General features: G+C 56.4%; 1 protein-coding gene across 1 annotated transcript in view; it reads left to right on the top strand.

Annotated features, from left to right (window-relative positions):
• The window catches only part of MPPED1 (metallophosphoesterase domain containing 1), a 66,691-nt gene that overhangs the window by 42,404 nt on the left and 7,742 nt on the right, over positions 1-16,545 (top strand). The window lies entirely within an intron of this gene.

Genomic DNA, 16,545 nt, shown 5'->3' with positions numbered 1-16,545 from the left:
TTTAAAGTTAGATTGCTTAGAAGTTAACAGCACGGCTTTGGAACCAAACTGCCTGGGCTCAGCCCTTGACCTCACCTCTTATGGGCTGTGTGACCCTGGGTGAGTCACTTAACCTCTCGGTGCCTCCGTTTCCTCCTCTGCACAATGGGAGTGATGGGGCACCTCCTGCAGGGGGTGGGTGCAAAGATGTCAGGAGGGTTCAGCTGAGCCCAGTGGCTGCACCAGGCTTTCCGCGAATGGAGACATCATTCTTGTTATTTGCTATGTGGAGCCCCCTTCCATCACAGCCTTGCCCGGGACCCAGACGTGGGATGGAGGACAGCAGGGGGTGGGAGCCGGCAGGTGTCACTCAGTGTCCTTCCCACCCCACCCAGAGCAGCTCTGTGCAGCCCCACAGCTGGGCCCCGAAGAACCCCTTTGACGGCCAGCTCCCCAGGCTCCTGGCCGGGATGTCAGGCCAGCCCTGTGGTCCCCTATGCCAGCTGCAGGCCAAGAGCTGCTGCTGCTGAGGCCTGAGTGAGGCTGCTGTCAGCCTTGCTGGAGTCCAGCTGCTCTGTGCTCAAGCTGCCTGTGGTCTCTGCTTTGACTTCTGTGGCTCCAGCACGGGCAGTTCTGGACCTTTTAGTTGCAGGCCCCCCGGGGCCTGAGTGAGAGGAGTGCCTATCTTCTCCTTGACCCTTACCTTCGTCCCAGCTGGACGCACACCCCCGACCCCATGCCGTGGCGGGCCCAGCACCACCAGGCTGCTACACAGAGAAGGGACCCCAGGAGGGCTTGGTGAGATCCAGGAGGGCTCCCTGTTGGAGGGGGTATTTGAAGGAGGTGTGGGGTTTCCATAGGCGGAAGAGGCAAGGGAGGAGCCATATTTCGGAGCCCCTGTGATGTGCCGGACCCTGCCGCACTCTTCTTGGGCTGTTGGTTCGCGGCCCTTAACGCCGAGAGCTAGACGGCACCTCGTCTGCATTCTGAGGTGCAGGCTGTGAGCTGGCATTCCGTGCAGCAACCCTGGGTTCCTTTAGGCCCCGTCTGGGGCTGGGAGCAGGTGGTGTCATGTGCTGGGGAAGTTTCACTAAATTTCCCCGTGTGTGAGCCAGTTGCCTGCACCTGCTTCCATGCCACCATGGCACTAATCCTGAGTTCCTTCTGCCACCTTCCCCCCTGGGACCTGCATGCCTGGGAGGGTGGGCCCCTGCCACCAGGCCCCCGGAATCTCAGCAACTGTAGCGGCTAGGAGGTTGGGTGGTAAGGGAAGGGTTGTTCAGATTGGGGTAACACCACCTCTTAGCTGTGTGACTCTGGGCAAGTGCCTAGCCTTTTCTGGTCCCTCTATACAGGGAAATGGTACTGCCAATCCTATAGGGGGGTTGTGAGGGCTGCGTGGGCCCATCCAGATGAAGGCCAGGCCCAGAGTGTGGCCTTGGAGGTTGGTTGTGGTTATTATTACTGGGAAGCCGCTGGGGTGGAGACCAGGACAGAGAGAGCTCTGTTCCCGCTGATACCTCAACAGCCCCTAGGGTAGGACCAGGCCTGCAATCCCCTCCTTTTACAGGAGGGTAAGTAGAGGCCCCGGTGAGGTCGTGGCTTGCCCAGGGCCACACAGTGGGTGGTTCTCCGGACTCTCAGTCTGATCCAAGATGGACGCCCTGTTATGAGCGCCTACTGTGCGCCAGGCGTGGAGCAACGTGCTCTTCATGTGTCCCTTGGTCCTCTGAATAGCCTCAGGGTGCACATCGGCCCTGTTGGCCCATTGAGACCCGGGGATCAAAATGATGTTCTCATGGCCTCCCATGGGTTGGTTAATTCATTGATCAAGCATTTGTCCCATGGCCACTCCGGGGACGTGCCATGGGCCAGACAGACGCAGCTCCTGTCTTTGCGGGGTCTTTACCCTCGTGGGGGACATGTCAGCCACCAATTCCTTGGTTCAACGAGAGCCACGGAGGAGCAGCTCTGGGAGCTGGGGTCGGGGAAGTCTCCCCACAGGAGAGCCAGAGATACAAGCAGCTCTGGGAGCTGGGAAGGGTGTTCCAGGCCGAGGAAACAGTCCCGGCAAGGCGCAGGAGGCGCAGAGGGTTGTGGATGTGCTGGGGGCGGAGTGTGGCTTCCAGGGTCTCCGTGAGAGAGCGGAGGCCAGAGGCTGGGTCATCAGGCCGGGCTGGCGGCTGCCACGGTGGGTGGTGGCCTCACCCTGGTCTCCCAGCGCTCAGTGAGTCGCAGCTCCTGTAGCCCTGCGTCCTCAGCCCGTGGGGACCTGGTACATCACAGCCAAGGCCTGGAAGGGGCACAGTGCTCGTGTGTGCAGAGCTGACTTTCAGTCACGCTTGTGCCCTGGACCCAGACACACCAGGGACGTCCCCACCGCCCTGACTCTCACTTCACATCTGACCTCGGCAAGTCACGTCTCTCTGAGCCTCTGTCTTCCATCTGGGCAAGGGGGCACCAGGGTCCTCTCTGTGGTGTCGTCAGGTGAAGCCACGCTGGGGAAGTGGCACTTATCAGTCCCCAGGAAGGTATTCCTGGCCAAAGAACCTCGTGGCCTGGCTGCCAACTCTGCCTGGCTCGGGGGGTCCCCACTGTCTGTCGAGGTTTAGGCTGGGCGAGCTCAGCCCCGGGCGCCTGGGCGTATGGCAGCTTGTTAGGACGGGATGGACAGCAAAGCTGGTAGCGATTATTATTAAATTCAGATGTTCAGGGTTTTCGTTTTCTTTTTCCCGTGCCCTTAACATATTGACTAACACGTGGAATACAGGCGACTTTCGCAGCATCGTAACACCAGCAGGCGGGGATCAGGGATCAGATAAACCAGTAGCCGAAAGTAACCTAATATCAGTGGTACCTGGGGCATGTGGGCAAAGCTGACCCGCGCTGGGGGCAGACCTGTTCTGTGTCGTACTACAAGGCAGAGCGGGGACACAGAAGGCAGGTTCTCAGCAGTGTGGGAAGACAGTCCCACAGGCAGGAGCCCAGAGGAGAGGCAGTGGGGCCTTACTGAGTGGTGAGCTGCCCGTTACAAGGGGCATGCAAGCAGAGATACACTGTGGCTGGGCCTGGTGTCCTCCCGGCTCCTCCCCCGTGCAGAGGGCCACTGTTTCTCTGCCTGAGGCTGATGACCCCCTGTAAGCAGAGGGATGCATGGGCCTGGGGAGCCGCTGGGGTGGAGACCAGGGCTCTCAGAGAAGCCCTTTTGGCGCTAGACTTGGGACGAGGTTGGCCTTGATATTGAGGACTCACCAAAGCAAGCTCGGAGGAGGAAGCAGACAGCAAACTCACGGTCGCCATGTTACCTAAGTGTTACCGCCAGGGGATGCTCTGCTTGGGAGACTGGTGGGTCAGATTTGAATGGTTCCACTTCTTGTGAGACACACACTCGGAGGCACACAGTGGCCGCCAGGTGCCTGGCCCCCTGCAGGGCTCTGGAGTCCCAAGAATGGGTCCGGCCTGGCTGTGTCCCCCGTGACAGGGCACCATCACCAATCCCATTTTGCAGGATGGTCAGAGAGAGAATAATTTTGTAATGTGAATATGTCCTATGCAATATTTTAAATGTACGTACACTAAAAGAATTGTGCTGTTTGTCTGAGGTTCAAATTTAACGGGGCATGTTGTGTTTCGTCTGGCCACCCGTATCCTGAGACAGTTGGGCTCTGCCTGTTTTTCGAACTTTATAAAAATGGACTCATGTGTCGCTCCAGGACTGCTTTTTTTCACTCGATATTATATATTTTTAAGATTCTTCCATGTCGTCATGTGCAGTTGTGATTGGTTCTCTTCTCAGTGCTGTGTAGGATTTCATCGTATGAATATATCACGATTTATTTATCCGTTCTAACCAGTTCCCACCACCCTTGCTTTGGGCCCATTATAAATAATATTGCTGTGAACATTCCACACGTCTCTTAGTGCACATAGAGATTCACTCCTGAATGTGCGTGCATGTGGACACACACACACACACACACACACACACACACACACACCCAGGGACGGAGTGGTCAGGTCATACACTGTACAGCTCTTTGGCAGGGGTGAAGCCAGTTTTTCCCCTGTCAGCAGTGCCCTGCCTCACCTCCTTGCCGGGACTTGGTATTGTGGGCCTTGCAGATCGTACCCATCTGGTGGCTGTGCTGATATTTCAAGGTGGTTTTCATTTGCATTCCCTTGACGACCCGCGAGCTTGAGAATCTTGGCCACTTGGATTTCTTCTTTTGGGAAGGGCTCAGGTCTTTTGCCCATTTAAAAAGATAATTGGGTTGTCTGCCCTTTCCGTATTGGTTAGTAGAGATTCCTTATGTATTCTGAACGCAAGCCCTTCATCACATGTAACGTGTAACATGGCTTTTCCTCCCCTGTGACCGGCCTCTTCCCTCTCTTCATGGTGCCTTCAGCTGACTCAAAGTTCGTAATTTTGGTGGAGTCAGATGCGTCACTGTTTTTCTTTGCAGTAAGTGCTTTTTGTGTCCTATTTAAGAAATCCCGCCCCTGAAGTCATGAAGATGTTTCCTTATTATCTTCCCACATCTTCGCTGTGTTGCCTTTTATCAATATGCTTAGGTGTTGGGTCCACTGGCAGTGATCGCATTGATGGTGTGAGGTAGGGATCCCGTTCTGGGATTTTCCACTTGGCCTGGCACCAAATATGGAGCTCATCCTTCCTGGCTGCTCTGTGTTACCCTCCTTGCCTGGCACACGGGGGCTGTGTCTGGGCTATCGCCTGCTCCTTCAGCCCACCTAGCTCCAGGGCCACACTGTCTTAACTACTCCAGCAACCCATTTCTTTCATGTCTCTTTTCCCAACTAGAACAGTTGAGGCTCCAGGAGAGCAGGGACCTGACTCCAGGGCAGGCTGCATCACCACTTCCCCGGTCCAGTCCGGCATGGGAGGGATGGAGGGCTCACTAGAGCCGCCTGCTTGCACGGCCACCCTCCCGGGGCACCGTGACTTTCTGGAAGTCATCTCTGGGCCCCTCAGATGCAGGCTCGGCGCTGAGCCTTCGCCGAGAGCAGCTTAGAGGAAGGGGGCGGGAACCATCCTCAGAAGAAGAGGAAGAACTCAGCTGTTACAAAATCCTAAGTGTTAAAAAAAAATTCCGTATACATACCGTATTCATTTATGGGTTTTGGATGCATTTTTTGGTCTCATTTAACTGAAAACGGCCTTGATTTTTTTTTTTTTTTTTTAAGGAGTGAGGGAGGGAGTGAAGTTGGCACACAGCTAGTCCATCTGGTCTAATTACTTCTGGTATTTTGAAAGAAGACATCTAAACCTGCTGAGACAGGAAACTTTGAGAAGTGGTGGCCGGGCCGCTGCTGGGCGTCTGGGCGCGGAGCCTGAACCTCAGCTAGGAGGCCTGGCTGCCTCCGGGCAGGGCAGGGCCAGGCGGGCAGCCGGAGCCTCAGGGACCAGCTCTCTCCAAACAGCCAGGATGTGCTGGGCCCAGCTGAGGGACCTCAGGTCAGGATCTCGGCTTCTGTGAAATGGCAACGGGACAGTCCCCTCGTGGGCTGTTCTTAGGATTCGGAGAGGTCTTGTGCGTAAAGTTGCTTGGCACACAGGCATTCGACACACGGTGGTCCCACCTACCCCCAAACCTCTCCAGCTACTGCCTCGACTGCCCAGAGAGGGGGCTGGAGGAGGTTGTGTACGTACAGCCTGCAGGGGCTGCGGGCACAGAGAGGGTGGCCGCTGGATAAGGCTGGCCGTGGGTTCTAGCGTGAGCCTTTGACGGCCTTCCCTCCGCTTCCCGGTGTGCACAGAGCAGGCGCGCTGCGGGGGTGGGTGCGAGGAGAAGGCAGGAACTGAGCAGCCTGGGAATTTAAACTCTGTGCCCTGAAGGTGTGGGGCTCTGCTTCTTGATGTGGGAGTAGCAGCAGCACAGTTGCTCTTCTCACTGCTGACCCAAAGACTCCGAACTCACAGCTGCTCCAGCTGCTTGAATTCTTCACAGCCGTGAGTGAGGTTTGGCCCTTGTCCCCATCGTATAGCTGAAAAGACTGAGACCCACAAAATGAAGCGACTGGCTTAAGGTCCCACAGAAACTGAGAGCCCAGATGGGCCGGGATGGAAGGATGGAGGCCCTACCCAGAACGGCAGACAGAGAGGCGCTAAAATAAAATGCTTTTTATTATTTTTATTTATTATTTTTTTTGCGGTACGCGGGCCTCTCACTGTTGTGGCCTCTCCCGTTGCGGAGCACAGGCTCCGGACGCACAGGCTCAGCGGCCATAGCCGCTCCGCGGCGTGTGGGATCTTCCCGGACCGGGGCACGAACCCGTGTCCCCTGCATCGGCAGGCGGACTCTCAACCACTGCGCCACCAGGGAAGCCCGTTAAATGCTTTTTAAAAGACTTGATGAAATACATCTTTTTGGGAAAAAAGAATAGAGAGGATGAAATAATGAACTCCTAGCTTTTCCCTTGCTTCTCAATGCCTTTCACCGTAATGTGGTCAAGGGGGTGCCAGGGGAGCGGGATCCTGGCGGCGCCAGGGCCTGAGAGAGCCCGCGCTGCCCCCGCTGTCCCCGCCACCGCCAGAAGCTGATGGGAGACCACGGTGAGCCCAGTTCGGACTGCTGTGTCCCGCACTGGGCTCCGGACCCTCTGTCCTTCTGGCTCTGCTTGAGGAATGGGTGGGCCTGGGGCTCAGTTCCGGCCACCTCACCCTTGGCTCTTTCTATTAAGAAAATCTTTTTCACCTCTTTAAAAAAATACTCATTTTTCAGTCTCTCTGGTAATTCTCCAAGGTGTTTGGGGTGCCGTAATTTGGGGTTGCCCGCTCAAGTTCTGCAAGGCTCTATCTGGGGGATCCTGGGCAGCCAGGTTTAGGGGTGCCCCTCAGAGAGGATGTCTACCCCAGTCTGTGGGTGCACCTGGCCAGGGACCCCCTTCTGCTCCGTTCATGGATTAGAGGTTCCTGGGCCCACGGGCTCACGGCCTGGGAAAGCCTGGGTCAGAGGTCCAGGGGAAGCTTCCCTCTGGTGGAGGCCTCCCCGTGGTCCGCTCTTTCCCCGAAGCCATCTGGGGACCCAGCTTTCTGGTCACAGCCGCTGCTGACCACCGGGGCCTTCTCTCTTGTTGCTTCAAGGCCATGAAGACCCACGTTCCCTGGCTCAGAGGCTGGCAGTGCCCGGGCATCCAGCACTGTGCTTACTTACATTTCATCCTGCATTTCTAGGTGGTTTCAGCACAGACCGTGGCCTTGATCTGTTCAGACAAGAGAGGCCAAGGCTTTCCCTCCCCTTCAATGCCTGAAACCCCCGTTCAGCAAACTTCCCATGAGACCGCTGCGCAGTGGTCCCACCTGCTCTGCCTTTCACTCTCAGCAGGACAAGGCAGGACTGTTTTCATCCCCGCCTTACAGAGGAGAGAGGTGAGGCGGGGCGTGGGTTGGTCAAGCGACTGGTCCAAGATCTCAGCTGTAGGCAGAGCTGGTGCCAGGTTCCCGCCCAGGTGGGTGGAGTTGGGGAGCTTGCGGGGGGCGGGGGGGTGGCTGGCTTTGACCTGTCTCATCGGCTGCTGCTTCCCAGCCTGGCCCTGGCCCCGTCCCTCCTGCAGCCCCTGTTGGGCTGCAGAGCCACAAGGGGCTGGCCTTGGGGGCCTAGATCCCTGGCCCCGTGAGCGCTGGTCGGAGCATCACAGAACCTCAGAGGTACTTCCCTCCCTTCCCGTCTAGAGCCCAAATTGAGTTGGGAACAGTCTGTATCTGTTCAAGACAAGCTGGGAAGCCGGCTGACCGCGAGCCCTGCCCGAGCCTCGGTGCCCCTCGTTTGGTCCTGTGACGGGGACACGACAGGCTGGGGAGGGTCCCCGAGGGACCCAGCAGTGTCCTCCACCAGTGGTCGCTTCCCTCTCCTTCCTCCGCCGGATATTATACCCATCAGCCTTAACCCATGACTGGCAGTTGACAAATTTTGATGGAGGGAAGAAATTCCTCGTGTCTGGACCCACACGGTGCTATCCCTGCACGAGCGTGTGCACACACGCACATGCAGACGCATGCCGTACACACGCACACACACACCACATGACACGCACACACGAGCACCCATACTCTCTCTCACGCACGCTTTTTCTCACCTCTCTCACACTCAGCCTCTCTCACACGCACGGGATTTCTCTTCTGCTCCTTTCCTATCCTTGTCTTCCTTGATTTCACGTTGTTGTTTTCTTTCTAGAAGCCCCTCAGCACACACGCGCGCACTCTTCTACGTGAGATTAATGTTTGCACCGAGTCCTCTGCCTTCTCCCAGCTGCAGAGGAGTCCCAGCGAAAGAAACGATGAATGATTCTGCACCTCGGAAGGGTGGGGGGAATTCATTAGGAAAGACAAAGGACCCCGTTCTTTGGTTCCACTCGTCTTGCTGCTGGCTTGCCCTAAGTGTGTGTGGGGCAAGGTGTGTGACTGACAGTCCTGGGGACACGTCGCTGCTCGTCCTGGCCCTGCCCCCTCGCTGGCAGCCACAGCTCCCCTGCTGTGGCAGCGTCTCCCCCAGACTCCCGCTGGGCTCCCAAGCCCGGGAGATGCAGGGAAGGCGTAAGGCAAACCCGCCTCCACCAGAACCGGGACGTCCCCAGGAATGGGGGCCACCTGTGGGGTGAGGAGTCAGCAGGAACTCGCTCGGAGGACCCAGGCGTGTCACTGACGCTGAGCCTTGGTTTCCCTGTTGCAGATGGGAGCACAGCCTCACTGGAGTGCTGAGAGGGTCCCAGGACACACATGGGCCAGTGCCACGTGTCATCCTCACCTGAGATGCTCTCAGTGTTGGCTGTCTCTGAGAGAAGGCAGAGGCTGTATTTGGCTCCGTGGAAGTGGCCCCGGAAAGCCTGGCCTTTGGGGGAGGGGGTACTGGGGCAGGAAGAACAAACAGATGAGGGTCAAGATGAGTGCTCTGTCTGCAGCCGGAGAGGGAGTGGACCTGGTCAGGCTTGTCTGAGAGCTCAGGGGCGGGCCGGCTGCTGGTGGGGCGAGGTCCCTGCCCCGCCCACACTGCAGCTTTCACCCGCAGAAGGAGAGGCGGAAGCGGGAGAGCACCTGGTCGGTGGGGGGATGGGGCGGGCCACTGTGAGAGGCTGTTCCCTGCCACCTGTAGGGCAGCCGCCCCTGCCCTCACCTAGGGAGCAGGCTGCCTGGGGAGGCAGGGAAGGTCCCCCAAGGGCGGTGAGTCGGGATGCAGCCGAGGAGGTGAGCATCACCTCTGAGGCCTCATCAGTGAAATGGGCACAGGATTCCCCCAGGCAGGTCGTGGCAGGGTGAGGGGGAATGGGAAGCTCAGCAGATGGTGAGAGTTCTGGTTCTGGTTGTGGAGCTGGTGGTGGGTCTCAGGGCTTCATGACAGCCAGGGGCTCTGGGGAGGGCTCCTGGGGAGGGTGTGGGGAGGGGAGGGTTAATGCTTAGTTCTTCCCACCTGCCTGCCTGCGAGGTAGAGCACCTGTCAGTTCATTCCATCATTCATTCATTTGTTCACTCATTCAGGCACGCTTTGTGCAAACCCACCCTGAGGTCCACCTGGGCCCAGCCATCAGTTAGGCAGGATGGATTCAGGGATGATTTGACCCAGGCCTGCCCTGAAGGAGCCTGTATAAGGGCACTTAGAGCAGGGAGGGTCACTTGTGCTTGGGGATGGAGGTGATCGGGGAAGCTTCCTGGAAGAGGTGGCCTTTGAGCCAGGCCTTAACAAATAATGGGTCATGGACTCTGAGGAGAGGCTAGGAAGGGCATTTCGGATGGCTGAAACAGGATGAGCAAAACCCAGAGGTGGGGAAAGGCTGGGCCTTGTTCAGGAAACAGGATTGTCGTGACTGGTGGGTGGTGAGCTCACTGGGGAATCTGCGTAGGCTGGTCCGAAAGGTGGAATGGGGCAGAGCCCAAGGCCTCCGCACGCCAGGCCATGAGGCTCGGGCTTGTCCTGGAGGTAATTGGGAGCCATGGAAGGTTTTGGACTAGAAGAGTAACAGGGTGGATGAGAGGTGGGGCACCAGGAGCCAGAGTGCAGCCAGGCTCAGAGGGACAGGCAGGCAGCTGCCACTGAAGAGGGAGAACCTGGGGCCCAGCCGCCCCAGCGGCATCCGGGTCAGCGGCCCACTGGGCACAGGATGCAGGAGCCAGGAACCCTGGTCCAGGTCCCTCTGGCCTCCCGAGTGTCCTCAGACCCATGACTTCTCCGTGCCATCATTTCCTCATCTCTAAAGTGGGGGCCTCCTGACAGCTTTGTCCCGAGGATTAACTGAGCAGAGGGGTGAAAGTGGCTGGTAAAGTGGGCTTTGCTGAGGAAGGTGGGCAGGATTCCTGGTCCTGTTGCCATCACTCCGGGACTGAAGCAAGGGCACAGGCTCTGGAATCTGCTGTCTGGGTTGGAGCCCTGGCTGTGCCACTCGGTTACCGGGTAACCTTGGGCAGTTCTCTGTACCTCTGTGCACCTCAGTTTGTGCATCTGTAAAATGAAGCAGTGATGGCAGTCGTCCCTCGGGGTGGGTGTGAGGATTTGGAGGCTCGTGGAGAGCCTTTGGAGCTAGGCCTGTGTGGGTGTCCCCTCGGTGACCCCTTGGCAGGCGGCCTCTCAAGGGGGCCCCCCTCCCCTGGCCTCTGCCCTCAGGCGTTGCTCCCTGGCCTGGGTGCACCACTGGGCCCAGCTCTACCCAGGACACCCTGGGCCTCCTCCACCCCCATCCCTGGGAAATGGGGTGGCCATACTCCAGGCTGATTGAATGGCCCCTGGTACACCCCCTTTCCCGGGGCGTGTGCCTTACCTGGGGAGATGGAAAACCCAGAGCAGGGGAGGCTCTGTTTCAGCCGTTTTCTACAGACAGGCATCGCCCCCCTCCCGTCTGCCATTAGGGAACCGGGAATTCACGCTCCAGGGGGAAGCCGTTGAATGATTGGCCATGAGGAGGTCATTTATATTGGCTAAGCGGGCCTAATTAGACTGGATTCGAAGGTTACCATAAGCGCACAAAAAAGCTGTTAAGGGGTTAACCTCGGAGAGATTACATTGTATTCACCGCTCTGTTAAAGTTTGAATTAATTTTTCCCATGGGTTTGTTCACATTCTAATTTTCAACTAAATGAGACATCTGTTTCAGAAAAGGAAAATTTGCTCTGGTTGTCATGGCAACTATCATTCTGTAAGGAAATTATTCCAATGGTTACTTTAGAACAGAAAGACAGAAATTCAGGACATAAAGCCGCCTGCCACGGCTCTGTCGGAATTCTGATCCATCCGACCTCCTCGGGGTCTGTGATGTGTCCCGGACGGTGGGTGGACGTCAGGGCTCCTGGCCCTCAGGGCAGTGAGGCTGCGTCCAGGCGCCAGCTGCACTGGGGATGGGGACCGTGGCTCTCTCAGCACCCACCGTCTCAGGCGTTCGTGGGTCTCAGCCCACGGCTGCCCCCAGGGTGGGTGGGGAGCTCGGGGCCGGGCTGGATCCGGGCTGCCTGGATGACAGGCCCTGCGAGCCCCCGCCTGCCCTGACCTCTGTCTGGAACCCCGAGCAGCCTCGCACTTCACCTCTGGCCCCAAAGGGCCCTGCTGGGCGAGGAGAGAGGGTCAAGTGACCAAACGCAGGACGCCTGGGACGTTGGGGCCGACTGTGCCCTCGGGAAGGGCTGGTGCCCCCCATCCCTTAGGCTCCCATTCCCATGACACAAACCTGGATGGACGTCACGCAGGAGTGGCCGAAGGCTTTTCCAGACCCTGGGGAGTGAGGTCACCCAGAAGAGTCCGTCTCTCCCGCTGCTCTGGCCCTGCTCTTGGCCACCCCTGAGAAAGGCCTCCCCACCTGCGGGCCGCCCTGAGAAATGTCTCCTCTGGACGTTTCCATGCATGACCTGACTTTTCCTCCTCCCCACAAATTTCAGTAAAGGCCAGAACATCCCCTTTTCCCAGTGACAGAGCTCCTGGGAATTTGGAGGCATTTTTGCGATGATGGTGCAATTTCATTCCCTTACACCTCCTCCCACCCACTTTCTTTCCCTCCCCTCTGTGTCAGGCAATGGGTGGGGTAGAGCATCGAGCAAGAAGCACCCCCCTGCCCTCATGGGGTAAGATCTGGGGCCATAGGCATCCTTATCCCAGTTTACACGGTGAAAGAGTCTGGGTGCGTCCAGCCCAGGGGCAGAGCCAGAGTGTCTGATGCCAACTTCCGTGCCCTTGAGCAACCCCTCCGGGCATCCCAGGGGGCAGGGTGGATTCCACCTTCCCAGGATTTGAGGTGATGTGTTTCCAAGAACCACGGAGGTATATCTATGGGGAAACGCCACCCCCAGAGGAAGGCTCGTTAGTACTGGAGGGGGACGTAGGCAGGGGCTCGTGTGGGTCAGCTCCTGGGGGTCTGTGGGGTCTCTGATATGTTACAGAGTGTCTTTTCCAAAAAGTCACTCCTTGCTGTGGCTCATGGGAGCTCACAGATGCCTCCTCTCCATGCTGATGAGGCCTTGTCCCCTCTTGTAAATATTTGATTAGGTTTTTGAAAAATGGATGCTGTGTTTGGAAGGCAGCAGAAAGGCATTGCTCCTTTTGCTGTGAGCTGACAGGCTGTGGGCTTCCGGGGGGACTAGTGGGCTTGGCGTCATGAGCAGCTTCCAGGCTGCTGCAGCCTTCCCTGCAGGGACCCCGCCCTGGCTTAGCCAAAGTGGGGCTTTGAGTACGCCCAGGGTCTGAGGGCTTCAGAAATTGCAGAGCTGTGAGCTCAGTATGTTAGGGCTGCCAACTGCTTTTGACCAGGAACCGTGGTAGGAAAAGCATTTGTTTTTTTACATTGTGACTCAGTACACCCTTATGTGGGTGTCTATTTAAATATAAATATATTTAACTGAAGTATCCCTTCCGTGCTATGATGTACTCTGATGTTGTCTATTCTTTATTTCCCCCTTTTCCTTTATTTTTTTAAAATGCTGTTTGACCCTTCAAAATGCAGTTTGAAAAACCCTGCCCTGGGCCAAAGGTTTTGCATCCAGGTTCCGTGAGTGGGTTTCAGGAGGGGTCCATAGTAATGATGGTGATGATGATGGTGATGGTGGTGGTAGTGGTGATGGTATTGATGATGGTAATGATGATAATAATGGTTATGATGGTAGTGGTGGTGGTGATGGAGCTGACGATGGTGATGGTGGTGGTGGTGACAGTGTCGATGTTGGGGATGATGGTGTTGGGGATGATGATGGTGATGGAGATGAGGGCAGTGGCAAAGCATTGGACCAGGCACCGTTTTAAGCACTTTACATGGATTAATTGATTTAATCCTTTCAAAGCCCTGTTGAGGCAAAGGATATTATTATGCCCATTATACAGATGGGGTAATTGAGGCATAGAGAGAAGTTAAGCCACTTGCCCAAGGTCACACAGGTAGTTAGAGGTGGACCCATTCTAACCCAGGTCCCTCTGATCCCAAGATTCCCTCGAAGGTGGATGTAAAATTGTGTGTGTGTGGAGACGTTTTTCTGCAGAGAGAACCCTCAGCTTTCTGCAGAAGCGCAAAAGCAGGCCTGAGTCGGGTGTGACTGAGGGAGTAGGCGGCTTCCGAGGGACTGCCCAGTGCCACCCACCCAGTTGCCCTCCCCGGCCCCGGCCACCTGGTCTCGTCACTAGGTGGGCACTTCCTGTGGGTGGGGATCCCTTGGGACAGCCCAAACCTGGGGGTGCAGACAGCTCCTGTGCGCCTGCCCCTTCACTGTCTGTTTCTCCTCTCACGGGCCCAGAGGACAGATCCCCAGGCCCCCACCTGTACAGGTGGTCCCCCTGGAAGCCACTCATGGCTGGGTGTGGGTGAACCCCATCCCCCCACAAGAACAAGACAGGAGCCACGAGTCTCCCTCAGGATCAAAACTTAGGCTGGTAGGGGCGTGGGGAGACGGCGGCCTGGCGTATTCTGCTCATTTTCAGTACGTTTCCCTGGGTGTACCTGGGGGCTTTCATTCCAGCGTTGGGGATCGTGTTCAGCTTTGAAGTTTTGGCTGCGATTCCAAGGCAACAGGAAGAGTCCTGTTCGACCTCCCGTTAACAACTTCATTCATTCATCCAGCCCTCCGTCACTCAACACCTTTTGTTAAACAAACATTTGCTCCTCCCCGGGCAGGTGCCCGTCACTCGGGGTGGGAAGGAAGATGGAGCACAGAGGGCTTGGAAGGATATATGTGGCGTGGGGTCAGGGGCAGGCAGGAGGAGAGGAGGGACCCGGCGTCCCAGGTGTGGGTCACGGACAAGCAAAGCCTGGCAGCGGACGGGATCCCCCAGGTGTCTGAAGTGGCGAAAGCACCTTTGACCCCAAATGACCAACCAGCATGGCCACTCACCCTCTTCCTTCACAACCCACGTTCCAGGATTTGGCGCTGCAGGCTTGACGGCAGCTGGGAGAGAGGGTCAGATCTGGGTTCCAGAATGACTTCTTCACTGACCACTGTGTGACCCTGGGCACCTCCCTTCCTCTCGCTGAACCTCAGTCTTCCTGTCCAGAACCTGCCGTGGTGGGACTAAAGCGGGGTTCTCAAATGCTGTTCCATGGAACCCCTAGGGTTCCACAGAGGTGCATTGGGTGGCTGCCAACGCAGTAGAGACGTTGGGTCAACAGCTAGGGGTGTCAGCCTCCCACGGAGGAGCTCCTGGGCCATGAGAGGGATGTTAGTGGCAGCTCTGACACACGAGAGGCTCTGAGTGTGAAAGGCCAGCCCCACTACCAACTCGTGCAGAGTACGTCAGCGAATGGACATGAGGTGCCTGGCCTCACGGGGCCCAGATCCCTGAGCCAGCTCGCTTCTCTGAGCCCCTGGGTCCTCATCTGAAAAACGGGAATAATCCCAGCCCTTAATTCACAGGATTCTTTTGACAGTTAGATAAACTTATCCCTATAATGTAATTAGATGACGCCTGGCAAAAAAAATAGGTGTGCGGGAAATGCTGGCGACAATTTTTAGTTTCTACTCCCTGGCCCTCGGTCTCCTCACCCATAAAACAGAAAGAGAGAGACCTGTCTGTCAACCTTGCTGCAGGTGTGGAGGTCCCTGGGGCGGCAGGTGGGGAGGTGATGGTGGTAATGGCGATTATATTAGTTTCCTAGGGCCGCATAACTAATTATCACAAACCGTGTGGCTTCAAACGACAGGAATTGATTCTGTCGCAGTTCTGGAGGCTGGAAGTCTGAAATCAAGGTGTCACCAAGGTTAGTTCTTGCTGCGGGGACTAAGGGAGGATCTGTTCCGCGCCACTCTCCCAGCTTCTGGTGGTTGCTGGCAGCCTGGGGCTCCTTGGCTTGTAGACACATCACTCCAATCTCTACGGCCATTGTCACGTGGCCTTCTCCTCTCTCTGTCTGTGTTTGCACGTGATCCTCTTATAAGGACACAAGTCATGAATTAGAACCCACTCTAATCAGGTATGACCTCATCTTGATTCCATCTGCAAAGACCCTATTTCTAAATAAGGTCACGTTCACATGTACTGGGTTGATACTTCAACATATATTTTAGGGGGGACACAATTTGACCCACCACAGTGATGATAGTAAAGGTGGTGGTGTTGGTGGTGATGATGGTGCCTTTGTAAATGCTAAAGAGCTGGGTTCATGTGGGGAACTTATAATGACTTAGGCCTAAGGGCTAATTCTTAGTTGGGATACTTTTGTTGTAAATGAAAACCCAACTCAAATGGCTTTCTGTTGGCCCAGGTAACGGAGAAGTGCAGAGGTATGGTGGGTGTCAGGTGCGACTTGATCCAGCTGCTCCCCTGGGTCATGTGCACCAGCCATCTCCCTTTGGGACAGTTTAACAGGTACTGACAGCTCACAAGGCAAGAAGCTCAGTGGTTTGTATGCAGGGATGACAGTGTTCTTTTCTCTCATCACTGAAAGAAACGTCTGGAATTCCCTCCAACTGGCAGGTTCTAGGTCACATGCTCACCGTTGAACCCATCGAGGGGAATGACTTGCACTGATCAGTCTAGGTCCGGGTTGGGCGACAGGTAGGAATTCCGTTAAATGGCCTCGGTCCACCCAGCCCTGACCTTAATGTTGGGGGTGGACTCAGCCCGGTGGAGCCCCTGCTGGGAGCTTTGGGTAGAGGCGGGAAGGAGCATCTCCACCTGGGACCCACTCTCTCTTGGGTGGGGCTCCACCTGCCCCAAATGTAGGAAGGAGGATGGATGGAGGGGCATTCTCCCACCATGGGGACAGGTGAGAATGTTCTCTGAATTTCCCTAGAAGGGCTTGGAACAAGAGAGCCCTTTGGCAGAAGTTGATTTTCTTTTTCACTTTCATTTTCAAAAATTACATAGATAGGGCTCCCCTGGTGGCTCAGTGGTCGAGAGTCCACCTGCTGATGCAGGGGACACGGGTTTCATGCCCCGGTCCTGGAAGATCCCACATGCCGCGGAGCGGCTGGGCCCGTGAGCCATGGCCGCTGAGCCTGCGCGTCCGGAGCCTGTGCTCCGCAACGGGAGAGGCCACAACAGTGAGAGGCCCGCGTACCGCAAAAAAAAAAAAAAAAAAAAAAAAATTACATAGATAATACTTGTTCATCATAGAAAAAGGAAAAAGGCTGGTCAAGTCCAGGTGAATCCACAC

The sequence above is a fragment of the Tursiops truncatus genome, chromosome 11 (genome assembly GCF_011762595.2).
Source record: "Tursiops truncatus isolate mTurTru1 chromosome 11, mTurTru1.mat.Y, whole genome shotgun sequence".
Classification (NCBI taxonomy): domain Eukaryota; kingdom Metazoa; phylum Chordata; class Mammalia; order Artiodactyla; family Delphinidae; genus Tursiops; species Tursiops truncatus.
This window is presented reverse-complemented; position numbering and strand designations above follow the sequence as displayed.